The sequence below is a fragment of the Cupressus sempervirens genome, chromosome 11 (assembly GCF_028749045.1).
Source record: "Cupressus sempervirens isolate cs-2001-9-10 chromosome 11, ASM2874904v1, whole genome shotgun sequence".
NCBI lineage: Eukaryota > Viridiplantae > Streptophyta > Pinopsida > Cupressales > Cupressaceae > Cupressus > Cupressus sempervirens.
This window is the reverse complement of record NC_143128.1, coordinates 590,200,131-590,220,647: the sequence shown is the minus strand read 5'-3', so window position 1 is coordinate 590,220,647 and position 20,517 is coordinate 590,200,131.

Here is a 20,517-nt window from a genome sequence, read left to right as displayed (position 1 = left end):
ATTGATGATTTGTTTGATCAAGTAAATTGGGAGAAAACATTTGTAAAGATTGATTTGAAGTCTGAGTAACATCAACTCATAATATATGGACCAAATATTCACCTAATAATATTTTGCACCCGATATAATCATTACAATTTTATAGTTACACCTTCTGGGTTAACAAATACACCCTTAGTATTTACAAGTTTAATGAATGACATCTTTAGGACATAATTAGAAAAAATTGTCATAGTATTCTTGGATTAAATATACTTGTATATTCCAAAATAGTTAAAGAGCATGAGAAACATCTAAGAAAATTTTTTTGGTGTCTCAGTGAAAATCAATTGTATGACAATCTGGAGAAGTGTGAATTTTTCAAAAAGAAGCCAAATACTTGGGAAATATAATATCTAGAGAAAAAATCTTAGTAGATCCCACTAAAATATAGGTGATAGTGAATTTTCCAACCCCTACCAATGTCTTAGAGATAAGAAGTTTTATGGGATTGATCGAGTACTACCAAAGGTTTTTAATGGGGGTTCCAAAAATTGCTCACCCAATTACATGCTTCAAAAGAAAGGGGAATGACTTTATTCAGATAGAAAAGTGTGAAGAAGAATTCCAATGCCTTAAAAAAATTAAATAGTGCCCCATTTCTTGTAGTACCAGAGCTTGCAAGGAACTTTGTAGTTTGTACTAATGCATCTTTACAAGGATTGTCAATAGTTCTCATGCAAGAAGGAAGAGTAATTACTTATGAGTCTAGAAAACTAAAAGATCATGAACTAAAATATGTCACCCATGACTCAGAGATGACACTTGTAGTGCATGCTTTTGTTAGAAGGAGGAATTTCCTTCTTGATCATAAGTTTGAATGACATACAAATCACAAGATCCCGTAATACATGTTCTCTCAACCAAATCTCAATGCAAGGCAGTGAAGATTCATGGATTTCCTATGTGAATATGAATTTGAAGTAAAGTATATTTAGGGGAACTAAATTGTAGTAACAAATTTCTTTTGTACATAAAGAGATGAGGTCTCCTCCCTTAATCTTAATATTAATATAAATAGTCAAATACCTCAAGGACTACCTTCTAATAGATGGTATCAAAAAATTAAGTTAGGGAAGGATTCAAGAATGTACATAGGAGGAAGGTTCTATAGGTATCACATAGAATAAGATGGGATTTTAAGACATTAATGAAAAGTATATGTTCCCAAGTGACTCAGGAGGTTCATAATATCTGAGGCACATAAAGAACCATTCTCAGTACACCTAGTAGTTAAGAAGATGAAAGAAGACTTGTGATGATTGTACTTTTGGGTAGGCCTCAAGACAGATATAGAAGAATTCATGGCCAAATGCTTAGAATATTAGAGGGTAAAGGTGGAACAAAAACACCTAGAAGGTCTCTTTCAACTACACTCTATTCTTGGATGGAAATAAGATATAATTTATATGGAATTCATGGTTGGGTTTACTCTGACACCTAAGAGACATAATGTTATCATGGTAATTTTGGATGGATTCACAAAAGAAGAACACTTTATCTACATTCAATATTCTTTTAAAACTATCTCAGTATCTATACTTTTCATGAAGGATGTGGTTCAACTTCATGGGATACCTAAGAACATTATTTTAGGTATAGATCATGTTTTCACATCAAAGCTCTAGACATCACTCTAAAAGGATTTCGATACATAGTTGAACTTTATTTCAACCTATCACCTAAAAACAAATGGATAGATAGAAAGGGTAAACTAGGTCTTTGAGGGTATGCTTCACGTTGGAGTAAATAATTATTTATTTATTAATTATTTATTCTATTACTTAAGCTTAATTAGGTTAATGCATGTAGTTAATAGTTGTAGTGATGAGTTGTTGACAACAAGGGAGTTTGTTCCCTTCTAGCATGTTCCACCTTTTTGTGGAAGTTTTCTTAGTTGTCAACCTTATCTTCTACTACTTTCCAACTTGTTCTACAAGCTTCCTTGAGGCCTTTATATTCGATCTCTCTCTCATTGTATTTTCTCAACTCATTGTAAATCCATTCACATAGCAATTTCATTTTCCTATTGTGAAATATTTTCTCTTTCATTGTTTGCTTCAAGCTCTTACTCCTTTGGTTTCTCTTCAGCAAGTTATTTGCATGTAGGTGATCCTTGCACACTTTAGAGTCAGATTTTATCAACTCCTACATGGTATCAGAGCCTCCCTACTACTTCTTGGCTGAAGGATTTTTGAAGCCACAATTCAAAGACTCAAACCCTAGTTTGTTTGTGATTTTTTCTTCAATTGGGAGGAAGAACATTTTTTTAGTATTTGGAGAAAAAGGAGAAAGAGGGTTTGACATAACAGATCTAACATTTTTTGGGATTTTTTCTTTATTTTTTAGAGGTGTGACGGCAGTGATTCAGAAAAAATAACTGTAGAGGTGATTTTTAAATAGCGATAGCTCCTCATATGTACTCATTTTTTTGAGAAAATTTTTTCATTTTGGGGTAGAATTTCATGATCTACACATTGGTTCAAGAAGTTTGACATCTTCATTCCTCAATTTTTTTGCAACTCAAAAATCCCATTTTTTGTACCTTCAAAGGCTTCATTCAGGATCATATAGACACATATTTCAATGCTATTTTTTTTAAAGGGCATGATTTATTATCTACTTTCTAGATCTGGAATTAGTTTGGAGTAATATTAAGCTACTATTTTTGGTATTGAAGTAGAGGCTTCAATTTCCTCCCTCTCTGCATCTAAAATCTAGGTTCTTTTTTTAGTTTTTCTTGCTTTCCATAGGTTTTCTTTTGTGGTATTTGTGGGATATCATTATCTATTATGGGGGGGCATTTTCTTTTCCACACTTTAATTTAGAATAAGACCCTTCTACTTCCATCTTATTTTGTTAATGGTGGATCCATCTATGACCCATCTCATGCCACACAACTATTACACCTAAAAGGTACACATGACAAGGCTTCTCATGTCAAGGGGCTTATGGTCATGTCTGGATGAGAATCAACCTATTCTTACACATCCTTTTGAGGATCTTCAACACAAGAACAAAATGGATGAGGTCATGGGATTGATTGCATTAAAATTTTTAGATAGTCTACTATTTCACTTAGATGGTTTGACCACTCTATGGGCTTATTGGCTCAAATTTCAAACTTTGTTTGGCACATTGAATAAGTTTTGATCACTTCAGCTTGATGTAGAATTGACATCTATGACATCTATAGACTTCCCCACCATTGAGGAATTCTTGATGAAGTTCAAATCTTTACATACACTTTTGCAAGAATGTGGGAAAAATAAGATAGATTATGAGTGTATCTTGTTGATACTCTCAAATTTGAGAGCACAATATCAGATCTTCTCTTCCACTTTCTACTCCACTATGGATGCATTTGGTAATAGACATAGGATGCCTTCATTTGAGATATTTTGTGATCGATTAACTCATGAATAGTCCAAGATCAAACAAATGGATTCACTTTCAGGTTTATAGTCATAAGCATTGCTGGTCAAGGATACACAAGAGTAGAAGTCAAAGCAGATATCAAATCCCTCTTCTACTACTTCATCATCTTCTAAGAAGAAGGAGAACAAGAAGATTGAGACTCCTACCTATTCCTATTGTCAAAAAGGATCTCATGATGAGGCACATTGTTTTCAAAAGAAATTTGTTGGCTATGAGAAACAAATTATAGATTTGTAAGATCTTCTTCAGAAGAACACTATTTCTTCTCTATCCTCTTCTACCTCATAGGGGTTTGCCTTTCAATATTCTTCCACATATTTTCCATCTAGACCAAATCTTGGAAAGGGTCATGCATTATAGGATTCCATTGCATGTCCTTCACATGTTCCTTGGATACTAGATTCAAGTGCTTCTCACCATATGACATCTTCTCAAGGTTTCTTCTCCACTCTTGAGGCTTCTCCTATTCCTCATATTCTCATGGGGAATAACACTTCCCTACTAGTCTATGGGAAAGGTTTAGTTTGCATCTAGGATGGTATATTCAATGGTGTATTATATGTTACATCTCTCTCTACAAACCTTCTCTCAATTTCTCTAATTACACACAGTGGATCAGGGAAGATAGTTGAGTTCATTGTAGGTTCAGTCTTCATTCAAGATCATGCAATAGGAGGTCTTATTGCTACAAGGGTAGTTAATCCTTCCACCCATCTCTACATCTTCTCACACTTTGGTCCACCATCTCCATTGTTGGAGCATACTTCTTCTCTTTCACAAAAGCATCATGTGGTGCAGTCAGGATACTTGAACCTTTCTATTGTTCCTGGGATCCCTATTTTGACTTCCACACCACATCTAGTTAAGGTGTTTTCTCTTCAATAGGATTCTTCTTTTGCTCTGCTTGATCCTCCAGCTCCATTCATCAAGCCTCTAGGTGCACTTTTTGCAAATTCTACAAAGGACATTCATGACAGTGTCATCACAACTACCATGGGGATTCCCTTTCAAGATCCTCATACTTTCTCCTTTCAGTATTAGCTAGGCCTTCTAGTTTTCCCTCTCATTTAGGGGTTCCCTTGTTTTGTTACCTTGTTTACTCTACATTGGAGTTTCATTGGTTTGATTCTTTCTCCAGGTGCTCCATTATTCTGGGGGGGATTTGGTGTCTTTTCTATCTCTCATGGGGGGGCTAGTTGTACTTATGGTTTTGAGAGAGTCTCTTGAGCTATTTCTGATGGAAGTTGTTCTTGGGGGGTCTTGTTGAGGCCTTCCTTCCTTCCTTCATTTTTTTGGCATGTTTGTACTTACTTCTTTTTGGGGGATGGTTTTTCCCATGAGGTTTTTCCTCTTTCCCCATTTTTAGAGGTTTCATTTTTTTGCATTGTACATGACTACCTAACATGGCCTTGTTGTTAAGACTCATTTTGCATTTTCTCTTAGTTTTTTGAGCTTAAGGCGTTCCCTTAAGTTGCACTTAAGGGGGGGTGTTAGAGTAAATAATTATTTATTTATTCTATTACTTAAGCTTACATAGTTTAATGCATGTAGTTAATAGTTGTAGTGATGAGTTGTTGACAACACGGGAGTTTGTTCCATTCTAGCATGTTCTACCTTTCTATGGAAGTGTTCTTAGTTGTCAACCTTATCTTCTACCACTTTCCAGCTTGTTCTACAAGATTCCTTGAGGCTTTTATATTTGGTCTCTCTCTTATTGTATTTTCTCAACTCATTGTAAATCTGTTCACATAGCAATTTTATTTTCCTATTGGGAATGGATTTAAAATGAGTTAAGAAAATACAATGAGAAAGATGAAATATAAAGGCCTCAAGGAAGCTTGTAGAACAAGCTAGAAAGTGGTAAAAGATAAGGTTGACAACTAAGAACACTTCCACAAAAAGGTGGAACATGCTAGAAGGGAACAAACTCCCATGTTGTCAATAATTCATCACTACAACTATTAACTACATGCATTAACCTAAGTGAGCTTAAGTAATAGAATAAATAATTAATAATTAATTAATTATTTAATCTAACACTTTAGATGTATGTTATGGATTGATAGAGCCACTAGGAGGATTACTTAATCCTTGCTGAATTTTCTTAAAATAATGGATACCATATCTCTATAGGTATAACACTATTCTAGGAATTGTATGGCCATCTATATCATACTACCTTGACTTGGGATTATTTGAAGGACAAAGTGAGTTTGGGACATTAAAAAAAGATTCACATTATGAAAGACAAGTACAAAGGATGGGGGAGCATCTAGTAACAATTTAGGACTGACAGAAGAGATAGACTGATGCTTATAGGATTGATAAAAAAATTATAGTTGCGAGAAAATTCTTTGAGAGTGATCACATAGAAGAATCTTATCAGATATGGGAAAGGACCTAAATAAGAACCATAATTTATTAGACCATTTGAGATCTTGGAGAGGATTGGACCTATTTATTACCTACTTTCCTTGCCACATAGCCTCTCTCTCACGTACATGATGTTTTTATATATGTGCGTTTAGAGAGTACATTCTTGATATTGTTGATATTTTTGATTGACATTATTTATAAGTCATAGATGGGTAGCTAGCTCTAGAGCCAATGTGCATGATCAACTAGTAAATCCTACACCTTATGGATTTTACTTTGGAGTAGGTCATGGTTCAATGGGACCCTAATGATAAGTCATTTTCTACCTAGGAGGATGCTAATAGATATAGGGCTTCCTATCGATATTTATTTTTAATCTTTTAGGAGACATCCTAGTCCTAAGAGAGGAAAATGTAGTGCTACCCTAGTGACTTGAATTAATGTACCAAAGTTATATTTCATGTTAGAAATAGTAGAAATGATGTTAACTTACTTTTGCCTGACTTTTCACCCTGTGACCATTTTGCAAAAGTGGAAAATTTTGTGTCTTAGTTAGGTCTAGGTATGTTTGGATCTAGTTCTAATTTCCCTTAGGTGCAAAGATTCTCCATCAAATTTTCCATCCTTCCCTTCTCCCACATTTCATGGCTGGGTGGTTTCCCTTGATGTTGTGAGTTCATAGGTAGCTAGTACCTAATTCAATGGGGATTCTAGCAACTTGTGAAAGTTATTCATAAAGCTAGGCTTGTTCATGGCTTATCAAGTTTTTCTATGAATGAATGAAGCTTGCAAAAAAATGAGAATCCCCTTCTCCTCAATGGGTTTCCAACCTATGAAGGAAATTTCTCACAAAGATTAGCAAATGAGGCTCATAGATTGATGTACGATGATAATGAGTTATTTTATGGAAAATCCCTATTTTCATTACAATATTTTACCTTGGGAAACATTTGGTATTCATCATGGTGCTCAGAATCATCTTAAGAAGAAAACTTAAAAATGACTTCTCGGTCGGTTTTTGACCCATGAAGTCCATTTTCTGCCAAAGGCAATTGTATAAGACAGAAATAAGGAAGTGGGACCCTCTTCAACTTTCATAGTCCTTCAAGATTTTCCAAAACCAAAGGAAATATTAACTTAAAGGATAAAGTTTAAAGGAAAGTTTGGGCAAAAAAATGGAAATCATCTTCTCCTCGATAGGTTTTCAACCCATGAGCATGCTTTTCCACATTCAAGAGAAAATCAACTTTGTAAGTGAATTGGGCCCATGAATTACACATGAACCATCTTAAGATGATAATGGAAATAATCTAGCCATTGTAGGAAAGGTATTCTAAGTAGAATCCAATTGGGTAGGCATTTCCTTGTGGGGTACTCTATTCCTAATTCTCCAAAACTTAATGGGAAATGGAAAAGTAAGTATGAAAGAAAGGAAAGTTACCATTGGACCAATGGAAATAATGAAAAGACACCAAAATATCCATTAGAGTTCCCACATTTACTATTTCAATGGATTTATCCTTTAAGTCATTCATGTGGTGTGAATCTTGTAGATCAATGGATGAATTGAGACTCCTACATAGATGGAAAGATAATAGTTATTCAAACTATCATTTTTTATTGAATTGTTATTTTGCTAAAATTACACAACACTTTCAAATAATCTATATTTGTGAATTTAGTATCTATTCATCTACATTCAAAATTTCAATTTACTTCATTCTTAGATAGAATTGCAACCAAATTTGTGGGGTTCAATGGGCTTCATGCAAGAATCAAGTCCACATTATAGAATTTCATGGATACTTCACTCTATTTTTATGATGTACAAGATTTCCAAAGGAGGCTGAAGTCGGAGCCAATTCATCCCATAAGTTAGAAGCTCCAAGGAAGTGGACTAGTAGAGGCAACTAGTTTCCTAGTGGCAGTCCAAGCTCCAGAGTTGATTTATGAATGCATAAATTACTACAATCCATATACCAGATAGATTATGATGCCTAATCACATAGTATTAATCTCCATTGATAAACAAACTATGGTGAATTGCTTCTAGGTTCTAGAATGAGAGGATTTTTTTTTTTTGATAGTAGGAGGAGAAATCTCTAATTTCTCCACAAAGAAGATGGTGTGAAGGAAGGAAATTATGCAATCTTAGTTTTAGAAGTCATAGCGCACCAAGAGTAAGGTCCCCAAAACTCTATTTGCTACTAACCTCAAACCCAAGATTGTAGGCATTTTGGTTCTCCTACACATATTGAAGGGTGAGGTACAAGCTCTAAATTTTGTTGAATAGTATTTCTTTCTAGTACAAGTTATTTTTTCAAATATACAATATATTGATTGGGCCCATGAGGTAAGTGAAAATCTTTTTAGAGGTCTTAGTGCCACAAAGTTCTACAACACCTTCTATATGTCTTCCTTCTTAATTTATATGCTAGCATCTCTATAGTTATGGCCAAGCCTTCCAAGAATAGAAAACTTTCCTAATAATGTGAAGTGCTATGAGTTCTATCCATGTTTGTCATTGCAAAATATTTATGTGGAGTATGTCAAAGTGAATGACACATTTACAATGAGAATTTGCAAGGAACTCCAAGGATGCCTAAAGAGGAGATTTAGTATGGAGGCAATGCTGGCTATTAGTCAATTCAAAAGCTATTTTATCAAGTTCTCATCTTTCTCATATTTATGTATTGTAGCTTTTAATGGATTCCCCTAAAGCTGTCCAAGTATCCAAGTGACATGATCATGCTGGTAGAAATCATGAAGCAGGTGATCGAGGAGAATGTGCTAAGTGGAATCTTGAAGAAGAAAGGATACGATTTCCCCATGAAAGTAGGAGCTTATAGTTGCGAGTCCTACTCTAATGTAAAGAATATGCTCAAAATGTTCAAGTTGAAATACAAGTTGGAGATGGATGAGGTTTTGAGACTATGTTTGATCCAAATGGATATGCTAGGGAGGTGTTGCAAATTGGAAGTGTGATCAAACACATTACCACTATTGAAGACTATTGGGTGGATTGTAAAGATGAGTTTGAAAGTTAGGATTGTGCTTTTGCCAGGCTCATAGTGGAGCAAATAAAAACATATAATATCGATCTTCATGTTGAGGGACTGGAGGATGATGGGAAAAATATCTGTAGTAATACATATTTGACTATGTTAGGGAACACTCCTATCAGTTTGGAGCCCCATGAGGATGCTAGGGAAGATTAAGACATTATGATGGCCTGAATCATCAAAAGAACTTGGAAGTGGGTTGAACGAACAACCAAAAGAAGCTAGAGTAAAGGTACAACCATTCAAGCCTCTCTAGTAACTACAATGCCTTCTTCCTCCCAAAGTGTTAAACTTGGCATACCAATAGTTGTCACTCAAGAAAAAGCTCAACCTTTAGGAGGAGGTGATCAACCTCTAGACAAGAGCATTCCCATAGATAAGACTTGTCATGATGGATCCCTCTCAGTCATTAGAACCCAAATTGGTGCTGAAGAGAAGAAGACAGAGGAGCCAAAGGAAAGTGTTGTTACACTAGTTCCCTCTCCTCATGTTACACTAGTTCCCTCTCTCCACATTACACCAATTCCCTCTCCTCATGTTAGCCCAATTTCCTCTTTGCCTCATAGCCCAAGTTTTCCAACAAGTGCTACACTTCTACATCCAAGTGGCTCCCTAATATAGATAGTAGATTTGGGATATGTAAAGAGGAGTAGTAGTGAATCTACTAAATCTGATCAGCAACAAAGAAGACCTTAGAAGTAGAGAAAGGTTAGAGCTCTTCCAAGCTCATTTCTCAAGCCCCAAAGAATCCCTTCTCTTTAACTACAATGACCATCACTCAAGTTAAGAAGAGGATGTTTAGCATAGAATCACTTGAAATGACTTGCAAAGTGATAGGCACTAATTCCTAGTTAGAGGATACTTTGGAGAGGAAGAGAAAAAGAAAAGATGAAAGCACCCCTACCAAGGATACCATGTCCCTTGTAGTTAATTCTAGGTCTACATTAACCCAGGTAAAGAAGTAGAAAAATTTGTCTATACTTGGGCAAGATCCAAAAAAATGGCACCTAAAAATTGAGATAGCCATTATTTCTCAACTTCAAGAAGATAGGCACTTCGGCTAAATTGGTAAAGACTAGATTGGAAAGCTCAAAGTAGAGGGTGTCACCATTATAGAACAAATTGGTAATGTTATCTTAAGATTACAGACAAAGAAGGATAACATTTTAGCAAATAGCAATACTCTAGCTAGAGAAAGAATGAAGTGTGATGATTGTATCTCTTTTTTGAAGATGATCATTCAAATGAAGGTAAAGGAAGCCATTGAAGCAAAAAATTTGTGAAAAGAAGATGAACCTCTATTTGAATGGCTTTAGAGAATGCATTTCAAGATAGAAATCATCCTATCAGCTAAAAAAGGAGTTTAGGAAATAGAGGATAAAGTTAAGAAGACCCATGATAGAGGATTTGAACTCATGAAGGGGCTACATATAGATTCATAGACTAGTAGCCAAGGGAAAGCACTCATTGGGATAAATGTCATGAAGGAGAATTTCTCGAAATTCTTAGATATTCTACCTAATGTGTCTTCCAGTGATCAAAATAGAGTTGCAGAGCTCCAAAAACTTAGCAAATGCATACATGTGGCCACAGAGGAATTTCCAAATCAATTCAATGTTGTGAAGGAGTTGGCTAGGGAGCATTCTAAGTGGCTCTAGAGATACACCAATATACATGTGCCTAACCATGAGAAGCTAATCCCAATCATAGTTGCTACTAAAGCCTATAGGAAATATGCAAAAAAGGGGAAGAAGACAAAGTGATTCATTTTCTACCCCATTTTCACTTTCTTATATAATTATTGTAATATGACAAACTAGTTTATTGCCATTTATCATTTTTCTGAGAAGATGAATCAATTGAACTTCCATTCTAACGGTCATCTCAAAATCTTATATGTATGTCATTGAAAGACTAATAAAAGGTTGATGAATTTTTTTTGTGAAGTACTTGATGTTGCAGAGTCAATTGAATGGTATTTTGTATCAACTATTTTCTATCCCATTTCTGTAAGTTGTAGCTATATGCTTTCCACTTTAATCTAGGTTGAAGCAAGAAAAGAACAAAGTTTCATTCCCATATTTCAAGGTAGTGAATGAATGTGATAAGTAGTGTAATTGCATGTTCAAAGAGGAATCCCTTGAATTTTTTTCCCTTTAGATAACTTCTTCTTCTCTATAGTTTAGATTCTAATTGATTAAGTTTGATATTAGTTGTTATATTATTAAGCTTTGTGAGTTCATAAGATCTGTGTATTCATAAACTTAATCAATTCTTCATAAGTCTTTTTCTACCTATGTTAGATCTTGTTTACGTCTAGCATGGTTCACCTCTTCTATTCTTGGGTCAAGAACACACCCTATATTAGTTTAGAAATAAAACATAATTCACTGCAAATCAACCATAGAGAATTGTACCTATCAATTCAAGGAAAAGCCAGTCTATTCATAAGTAGCTTTTCACCTATTTGTAATTAGATATTATTTATAATTTGGGCATTCAAGAGTCATAATAAAAAAGTAACAAATCTATTTACCAACAAATTTTTGGCAACTCTACTAGGGACTACGAATAGTCACTTGATTAATAAGCCTATATCATGAGGAAAAATGGTACTACCTCATGAGAATATTTTTCTAGTGCTCCAACCTAACCTTGGTTTTCAAGACAACCAAGAAGACATAATTTCATCCATTAATACATTCATTTGGAGACATAGGAGGAATGTTGAACATTACAAGAATGCTAGCCAAGTATTGGAAAAGGAAGAAAGAAGAGTTGAAGCCTTAGAAAGAGTTGTTCAATGGAGGGACATCCAAAGAGTTGAAAGAAAATTGAGACAATGGGCTCAAAGATAAACTAACCTAGCACCCTAGAACAAACAAGGTTCCTTAGAAGTATCAAGGAATAGGGTGGGCAAGACCCTATTTTTTACAAACTTAAGAGCTTGGCTTTCTCATCCTAGACATTTTGAAATGGAAGGGTGAAAAGAAAAGCCCAAGTAGACCATCTTCCCTTGTTAGGAATCAAAGTGCTTCACATACTATGTGTTAGGTATTGGCCCTGCATGGAATCACTACTCCCCCATTTTTTAGTTTCCCACCATACCTTCCTAGAATAATTATGGCTACTCCATGGGCTACAAAAATAGGACCATTAGCACTAATATCTTATCATCCACTCCTAAATAGTTTAAGGAAGAATTTCCCTAAATTTTTAGGTGATGGGAAGGTCACTACAGATGAACACATTAAGGCCTTCTTTGTAGCTACTCATATTTTAGGAGTTGGACATGAGGATGTTGTTGTAAGATTATTTGTGGAAACCTTGACAAAAAGTGTAGCAAACTAGTTCTATCATATTGATGATGGCTCGATCATTGATTGGGATACAATGAGAATGGCCTTTGAGACAAGGTTTAAGACTGTGGAAGATGAACATGCCTTGTTAACACAATTGACTTCTATGAAAAAGCAACCCACAATAAGCATGAGAGATTTCATTGCTAAGTTCAATGAGATTATTAGTAGAATTTCAATTGCTGATAGACCCACAACCAGTTATTTGAAAACATTATTCATAAGTGTGATGCCCCTAGATGTCAATTATGACTTAAGAAGAGCACATCCCACAAATTTGGATGATACACAAAATAAGGCAATTGAATTTGAAGATGATTTGATTTCTACAAGAAAATGGAAGCAAGAACTTCAAACTAAAGGAAGTTCTAGTAATACTACATCATATGATAAAATGATTCAAAAATTGTCAAATGAATTGACAATAGTAAAAAGGCAATTACCCTGATTTAATAATTCATATCAGTGGAATTATCAAAATTTTCTTGGAAGGAACAATAATGGAAAATATCTGCAGCAAGCTCACAACCTAGCTACAAATTGAAGTAGCATGAAAGAATGGAAATATGTGTGTCTTTCATTTGACAACAGTTCATGATAGTGAGAGTTGTCTAGAAACTGCATGTATGATGCAATTATTATCCACCAACAAATTGAACACTGTAAAACCTTGTGCAGAATCAGATTTGTACTCAAATGGTGACTCTAGAAATTTTTTTTTAGAATATGAGTCAGATTCTCAACCAAAAGGTGAATGATATGCAATGATTGATGGAACTTTATACACAGTATTGACTCGAGGGCAAAGGAAAAAGAATCAACCCTCCAGTCACACTCACAAGAATGATCCCAATCCTTTAGCAAGTAATGTTCATGTTGATCAAGGAGTATGCACATCTTAGATAGGTAAGGAAAAAATGTCATTTGATTTCATTCAATTCTATGAAGAATCAAAAATCCAAATTTCCCCTATAGATTACTTGAAGTCTCATCCCTCTAAGTTGAAAAGATTGGTAGATTATTGCAAAGGGAATGCTACAAATTTGAATCACAATGTGACTAATGAAGAAGGGGATGAAACTTTGACATCTAACTTGTTTAATCAAGAAAATTCTACTGTTCTAGCAACCTCTCTTGGGAAAAAACCCAACCCATTCTATATTTCACTATATATAAAATGGATGTAAACTAAGCAATTGCATAATAGATTCAGGTGTGTCAGACAATGTTATGCCTTGTTCCATAGCTAAGGCCCTAGGTCTCAACCTCACCAAGGTACATGGAAGATGTCATTCTATGGATGCTAAACAAGTTCCTTTTCTTGAAAAAATTAAAGATGCTCAAGTAGCCTTAGCTTCTCATCTAGAGAAGAAACTCTTATTAACCATTCTAGTGGCAGATATTCCAATAAGCTATGGACTTTTCTTGAGTAGGATTTTTTACCAAGATTTAGGAGGAGAAATAAAACTAGATTGGTCCAAAGAAGTCATACCTATTAGGAATAAGAAAGTCAAATTATAACCCAAAGAAAAGGCAAAATTTATAGTCTTAAAATAAAATGATCCTAGAGCTCAAATCCTCTATCAAGAGCTATAATTTAGAAATTACATGTTATTCACTAAAGAGGCTCTAGATGAACAAAGAAATGAAAATCCAAGTGAATGAATTCTTCATGAGGAAAAAAGATTGAATAGGTATTTGGACACTAGAGTTCGATGGAAGTTGTTCTTCTTCAAGATCTAGAGCAGGTGTATTGTTAATTCCCCCTAAGGGAGAACCTAAACCCATGACCTTCAAATTGGAGTTTAGGAAGATGAATAATACTATAGAGTATGAGACCTTATTACTAGGGATAATGATAGCAAAAGAAAGAGGAGTAAAGATCCTAAAAGATCGAGGTGATGTAGAGCTCATTGTAAGACAAATTAAAGGGCAATACTTTGTGAAGAATCACAAGTTGAAAAATTATAGAAATAGAGTTTGGGATGAAATAGAAGGCCTAGATGCTTTTTCTATTGAAGTTGCACCAAGGGAGATGAACACCAAAGCTAATTTCTTAGTAGTTTCTACCTCCCTACTGTTACCTCATCCAGAATTTAAGGATAAGAAATACCAATTGAAATTGTGTATTGAGACTCTATTCTAGATAATATAGAATCCTAGCAATTCTTTGAAGATGACAGAGCTTGTAGATATTCTTAGAAAATGACAAATCCAGTTCTAAACATGAATTCAATGATGATAATCATGAAAACTTAGATGTTAAGAAGAAATAGAATCAAAATGATGAAGTTCAACTATGAGGTAAGATCGTTCCTCCATACTTTATGGCTTTGGAAAATTTCTTGATGCCTACATAAAGAAAAAGAGGGTAGAGAAGGAACCTACCACTAATGAGTATGAAGGGGTGAATATTAAAGGTACTCATGATCCCAAAGTGATTAATATTGGAAAATTTTGTTCACCTAAAGAGAAAGAAGCTATAAAATGACTCTTCATAGAATATCAAGATGTTTTTACCTAGAGTCACAAAGATTTGAAAAGCTATTGAGGTGGGAAGCTAAAACACTAGATCCCCCTCAGACCTGATGTAGTCCCTTTTCAGCAAAAACAAAGGAATTATAATCCTAAGGTGGCAAATACCATATTTTGGGAAGTAGATAAAATGTTGAAAGCAAGAATCATCTATCCCATCCATCAATCCACATGGGTAGCTAATATAGTGCCAGTCAAAAAGAAGAATAGAGAAATAAGGATCTATGTGGATTTTCGTAATCTGAACCAGGCATCTCTGAAGGATAATTTTACTCTCCCCAATATGGATTACTTACTACAAATAGTGGCTAGATCTAAAATGATGTCCATGCTTGACGGGTTCTTAGGTTACAATCAAGTTAAAGTGGAAGAGAAGGACTACCATAAGACAACATTCACTACTCCCTAGGGTACGTTTGCATATCACAAAATTCCCTTTAGGTTTATCAATTTTGGCACCACATTTCAAAGGTGTATGAGTAAAACTTTTTCCAATCTAAAGGATAGGATTATAGCTATATACCTAGATGATCTCACTATGTTTTCAAAAAAGAGGAAAGATCACATAGAAGATTTGAGGAATGTCTTACAAAGATATCGAGAACATGGAATCTCACCTAATCCAAAAAAGTCCATTTTTTATGTAATAGAGGGAAAGCTCCTTGGTCATATAGTTTCTTAGGAAGGTATTAGAATTTATCCTAAATGAATTGAAACTATTTGAAGGTTGAGCTTTCCATCAAATGAAATAGGAGATAAATCATTCTTCAAGTAGGTGAATTTCCTTAGAAGGTTTATACCAAATTTTGCAGAAACCACTAAGCATATTGTGGACATGATGAAAGGAAATTCAAATTTCAAATGGAATGAGGTGGAAAAATAAGCCTTTTAGAATATAAAAATTGCTATTGCAAATGCTCCAGTTTTATGTCACCCAAATTATAAGAGAGATTTCATTATCTACTATTATGCTTCTAAACACATTTTATCAGCCATACTTATGCAAGATAATGATGAAGGGATACAAGCTCCAATTGTTTTCATGAGTATACCCTTGAAAAATCATGAATTGAAATACTCAAAAATTGAGAAACATGCTTTTGTAGTTGTCAAAGCACTTAAAAAAATTTAATTTTACATCCTGCATTCACATTCTATCATTTATGTTTCAAATGCAGTAGTAAAAAGTGTGTTAACACAGTAGGATGTAGGGTGTAATGCAAGAGGACCATGGATAGAAAAGACACAAGAGTATGATATAGAAATTAAACCCACTAACATAATAAGAGATAGTACTTTGTGCAAGGCAATTGTGGAAAACAAAATCGCCAAAGAATCAAAAGAATCAGGAGAAAAACAACTAGTTTTGGTTGTAGGTCTTCATGATTTGTGGTTTGAGAACATTACTTATCTGCTAACATATGGAGAATGTCCAGAAGGCTTAATTGCAAGACAAAGGAGGTATCTTAAATTGAAAGTAGCTAAGTATGTAATTGGGGATGGAAAATTAATTTAAAAAGCCATAGATGGTGCTTTTCTTAGGTATGTAGACAAACAACAGCAAAGAAAGTTATTGAAAACATTTCATGAAGAAGCCTATGGAGGGCATTTTTCATCCTTGGTCACAAGTTTCAAAATATTGAGACAATGCTATTACTTTCTCAGAATGTTCAAGGATGCCTATTCTTGGGTGGCAAAATGCAAAAAATGTAAGATGTTCGTTGGGCGTCCTCAATTAGCTACTCTACCGTTAAGACCTATCATCATTGAGGGGCCTTTTGAACAATAAGGTCTTGATTTTATTGGTCCAATTAATCGATTATCTAGTTTCATTCACCAATATGTGATAACTATGATTGATTACTTCAGTAAGTGGGTGGAAGCCAAAGTAACCAAGAAAACTACTTTTGAAGTAGTATGCAAATTCATTAAGGAGAACATATTGGTCAAGTTTGGTGTTCCCATCAAGTTAGTGATAAAAAATAAAGCCTATTTCTCTTCAATTGAGATTACAAATTTTTTCTTTTAGTATAGAATCATAGTCAGTCATTCATATGATTATTTCCCACAAGGAAATGTTCAAGCTAAGTCCAGTAACAAGAATTTGATAAATACTATCAAGAAATTCATAGCAGATAATCAAAAGTCTTGAGGCATTGTGAGCAAATAGAGTAACGATTAAGAGAGTAATTAGCATATCTCCTTTTGAATTAGTCTATGGAACTAAGGCTAATCTCCCATTACCTTTGGAATTAGCTATGAACAAACTCATAATGGTGATTGAAGATGATATCTATAAAGATGGTTTAGAGAAGAGAATTTTTTACTTGAAAAAGCTTGAAGAGGAGAGAGATGAAATCGTGGATCACATCACATAGCACCAGATGCAAGTGAAGAATCTATTCAATAAGAAGGAAAGACCACAAAAATTCATGATAGGAGATAGTGTTACTTTGGGATAAGCAAAGTGCTCCAAAGGGTATGCATAAAAAGCTTGACACCTTGTGGAAAGGTCCATTCATAATTCATCAGGCATTCGAGAATAATTCTTTCAAATTGGTTTCTCAAGATGATGAAGTGCTACCCCTGATCCATTATGGTTAGGATTTGAAGATTTATCAAATTTCAAACTAAAAATAGGTAACCCCTATATTGTATTATAGTTACGTTTAGTCCCTTTTCGTGTTTTCCTACTTAGTTTTTCTTCCTTGCATTTGCTTCCCTATTTTTGTTTTGTTGTGTCACCACCTTTTATTTTTCCAAAACTAGAGATTTTGAGTTCCTTGCTTGGGTATAGTCTACCTAAGTCCCTAGTTAGAGTTAGTTGTTGCCCCACTTTTCACCCTATGACCATTTTGAAAAAGTGGAAAATTTTGTGTCTTAATTAGGTCTAGGTATGTTTGGGTCTAGTTCTAATTTCCCTTAGGTAAAAAGAGTCTCCATCATATTTTCCATCTTTCCCTTCTCCCACATTTCATGGTTAGGTAGTTTCCCTTGATGTCATGAGTTCATGGGTAGCTAGTACCTAATTTGATGGGGATTCTTACAACTTGTGAAAGTTATTTGTAAAGCTAGGCTTGTTCATGGCTTATCAAGTTTTTCTATGAAAGAATGAAGCTTGTAGAAAAAGAAAATCACCTTCTCCTCAGCAAGTTTCCAACCCATGAAAGTGATTTCACGCAAGGATTAGCAAATGAAGCTCATGGATTGATGTAAGAAGATAATGAGTTATTTTATGAAAAATATATATTTTCATTATAGTATTCTACCTTGAAAAAAAATTGGGATTCATCATGGTGCACAAAATCACCTTATGTTGAAAACCCAAAAATGACTTCTCAATGGGCTTTTGACCCATGAAGTCTATTTTCTGCCAAAGGCAATTATGTAAGAAAGAAATAAGGAAGTGGGAACCTCTTCAACTTTCACAATCCTTTCAAGATTTTTTGAGCCCAAGGGAAATATTAACTTAAAGGATAAAGTTTAAAGGAAAATCTAGGCAGAAAAATGGAAATTGTCTTCTCCTTGGTAGGTTTTAAACCCATCAAGACAATTTTCAAATTCAAGAGAAAATCAACTTTGTAAGCAGATTGGGCCCACGAATTACACATGAAGCATCTTAATATGATAATGGAAATAATCTAGCCATTTTCTGAAAGGTATTCTAAGAAAAATCCAATTGGGCAGACATTTCCTTGCAGGGTACTCTATTCCTAATTCTCTGAAACGTAATGGGTAATGGAAAAGTAAGTACAAAAGAAAGGAAAGTTACTATTGAACCAATAGAAATAGTGAAAAGACACCAAAATATCCATTAGAGCTCCCACATTTATTGTTTCAATAGATTTATCCTATAATTCATTCATGTGGCACGAACCCTGAAGATCAATGGATGAATTGAGACTCCTATATAGATGGAAACATAATAGTTATTCAAACTATCACTTTTTCTTGAATTGTTATTCTGTTCAAATTATACAACACTTTCAAATAATTTGTATTTGAAAATTTAGTATCTGTTCCTCATCTACATTCAAAATTGTAATTTACTTCATTCTCAGATAGAATGGAAACTAGATTTGTAGCATTCAATGGGCTAAATAGAATCAAGTCCACATTGCAGAATTTCATAGATACTTTACTCTAGTTTTATGATATGCAAGATTTCCAAAGGAGGTTGAAGTTAAAGTTGATTCATCCCATAACTGAGAAGCTCTAAGGAAGTGGACTAGTAGAGTAAGTTGGTTTCCTAGTGGTAGTCCAAGATCTAGAGTTGATTTATGAGGGCATAAATCACTGCAATCTGGATTCCAAATAGATTGTGTTGCCTGATCACATAGTATTAATCTCCGTTGATAGAAAAACTATGGTGAACTACTTCTGGGTTCCAAAATGAGAGGAGTTTTTGGACTTGATAGTAGGAAGAGCAATCTTTGAATTCTCCATGAAGAAGATGGTGTGGAGGAAGGAAATTATGAAATCATAGTTTTAGAAGCCACAAAGCGCAAAGAATAAGGTCCCCAAAACTCTATTTGCTACTAACCTCAAACCCAAGATTGTAGACATTCTAGTTCTCTTACATAGATTGAAAGGTGAGATAGAGGCTCTAAATTTTGTTGAAGAATATTTCTTTTTGGTACAAGTTATTTTTTCAGATATACAATATATTGATTGGGCCCATGAGGTAAGTGAAAATATTTCTAGAGGTATCAGTGCTGAAAAGTTCTACAACACCTTCTATATGTTTTCCTTCTTAATTTATAGAGTAGCATCTTGACAGTTATGGCCAAGCCTTCCAAGAATAGAAAACTTTCTAGATGATGTGAAGTGCTATGAGTTCTATCCATGTTTGCAATTGCAAAATAGTTATGTAGAGTATGCCAAATTTAATGACACATTTATAATGAGAATTTGGAAGGAACTCCAAGGATGCCTAGAAAGGAGATTTAGTCGAGAGGAAATGGTGGCTAGTAGTCAATTTAGAAGCTATTTTATCTAGTTCTCATCTTTCTCATATTTACATCTTACAGCTTTCCATGGATTCCCCTTGAACCTACCTAGGTATTCGAGTGACATGATTGTGCTGGTAGAAATTGTGAGGTAGGTGATCCAAGTGAATATGCTAAGCAAAAGCTTGAAGAAGAAAGGATATGAGTTCCCCATTAAAGTAGGAGCTTATAGTTACGAATATTTCTCTAATGCAAAGAATAAGCTCAAAGTGTTCGAGTTGAACTACAAGTTTGATATGTATCAGGTTTTGAGACCTATGTTTGATCCAAATGGATATGCTAGGGAGGTGTTGAAGATTGGAAGTGTGATAAAAAACATTACCACTATTGAAGACTATTGGGTGGATTGTAAAGATGAGTTTACAAGTCAACATTGTGCTTTTTCTAGGCTCATAGTGGAGCAAATAAAAACATATAATATCAATCTTGATGTTGAGGGATTGGAGGATGACGTGAAAAATATCTATAGTAATACATATTTGACTAAGTTAAGGAACACTCCTATCAGTTTGGAGCCCTATGAGAATGCTGAGGAAGATTTAGACATTATGATGTCCTAAATCATCAAAAAAACTAGGAAGTTGGTTGAATGGACAACCAAATGAAGCCAAAGTAAAGGTACCACCACTCAAGCCTCCCCAAAAGGTTTAACTCTTCTTCCTCCTAGAGTGCTACACCAAGTGTAATAATAGCTACCAC